Source organism: Pseudophryne corroboree, unplaced genomic scaffold (assembly GCF_028390025.1).
Source record: "Pseudophryne corroboree isolate aPseCor3 unplaced genomic scaffold, aPseCor3.hap2 scaffold_1065, whole genome shotgun sequence".
NCBI classification, from domain to species: Eukaryota; Metazoa; Chordata; class Amphibia; order Anura; family Myobatrachidae; genus Pseudophryne; species Pseudophryne corroboree.
Window position 1 is genome coordinate 51334 of NW_026967692.1, and position 1794 is coordinate 53127.

Sequence of the window (1794 nt, forward strand, 5' to 3'; positions counted from 1 at the left end):
ATTCAACTGAGGAAGCACAAGGGAACTCTTGTCTGGGGACAACAACTGCAAGGAGACCACATCTTTTCAGATGAAAATGAGAGGGCGGAAGGCTGCCTAATACTGAAGCACCCTCAAACATCAAACCATATGCAACAACTAGTACAAGCATTCCTGGGGAAAGGTCTGTAGCAGACGGATTTGCATACGGTGATGTCATCCAAGCAGTGGGCCAAAGTTGGCTGGAACCCTCATCTGCATATGAAAAGAGAAAAGGGGCGCTTGGATGACCCCTAGTTCGCATTGAACACCCCCCACCCTCCTTTGGTGTGGGGCTCATGTTGGCCATGCCCCAGCCCCTGAAGCATTCAAGCTGATTTCTTGCAGCAGCTGGGCACTGTAACAGCTCCAGAGCTGCTCTGTAAGGCAAATAAAAGGGTGTGGGCCCTGCAACACCACCTGTAGTTCGCATTGTGCGTTGGAAGGCACAAAGTAAGCAGACGGGAGAAGTCAGGATAGTGCGCAAGGGCATAGAAGGGAGGGGCTCAAGAAAAGAGAAGTGGAAACAGACAGCAAACTAGGCTGGAGAGAGACCTGAGACAATGAGATCTAAATTATACCAGAGCCAACCAGGGGAAAGCACAAATGCAGTCCCCCCCCGCCCCTACCACAAATTATGCAGTCGAGATTCCCACATTTGGGGAAATAACAGAGGTCAGCATACCCAGAATGCAATGAATGAACCTCACCCTGGGAAAACAATCTTCATGACCATGGTATCACCTAAGCAAAATAAGTATGATTTGAGATAGGGCTGGGGAGGGCCGCTGCTCAGGCACACCTCCGTCAAGTAAAGGAGATTCAACTGAGGCAGCACAAGGGAACTCTCATCTGGGGACAACAACTGCAGGGAGAACACATTTTCAGACGAATGTGTGAGGGCAGAAGGCTGCCTAATACTGAAGCACCCCCCCAAACAACAAACCAAATGCAACAACTAGTGCAAGCATTCCTGGGGGAAGGCCTGCAGCAGATGGATTCGCATATGGTGATGTCATCCAAGCAATGGGTATAGTTGGCTGCAACCCTCGTCTGCATATGAAAAGAGAAAATGGTCACGCAGGGCATGGCGGCCTTTGTGGGGTTGCGCTTGGATGACCCCTAGATCGCTTTATACACCCCCATCAGTGTGGGGCTCATGTTGGCCATGAACCAGCCCCTGAAGCATTCAAGCTGATTTCTTGCAGCAGCTGGACCCAGTAACAGCTCCAGAGTTGCTCTACAAGACAAGTAAAAGGGTGTGAGCCATGCAGCACCACCTGTAGTTTGCATACACACATATATAGGACAGCATCTCTTATATGCCCCAGGGGCAATAAAATAGTATCCTTATCTAGGGTATCCGTCCATGCCGCTACAGCACTACACATACACACCCAGGCCGACGCAATTGCCGGTCTGAGTAAGGTACCTGAATGTGTATAAATGGACTTCAGGGTAATCTCCTGTTTGCGGTCAGCAGACTCTTTGAGGGTAGCCGTATCCTGGGACGGGAGGGCTAACTTCTTGGATAAGCGTGTTAATGCTTTGTCCACCCAAGGGGAGGATTCCCATCGTTACCTATCCGTTGATGGGAAAGGATACGCCATAAGAATCCTTTTGGAAATCTGCAGGAGATTCCCAAGCTTTTTCACATAACTCGTTCAGCTCGTGTGAGGGGAAAAGGTTACCTCAGACTTCTTTCCCTTGTACATATGTACCCTCTTGTCAGGGATAGGGGGCTCCTCTGTGATGTGCAAAACATCTTTTATTGCC

At 49.7% G+C, this 1794-nt stretch overlaps 1 non-coding gene across 1 annotated transcript; it reads right to left on the minus strand.

Moving 5' to 3' along the window:
* Nucleotides 1-609: 609 nt before the first annotated feature.
* LOC134988457 (U1 spliceosomal RNA) lies at nt 610-779 on the minus strand. The gene has a single exon (XR_010193925.1). It is a non-coding gene; the product is annotated as a U1 spliceosomal RNA (small nuclear RNA).
* Between the last annotated feature and the right edge of the window lie 1015 nt (nt 780-1794).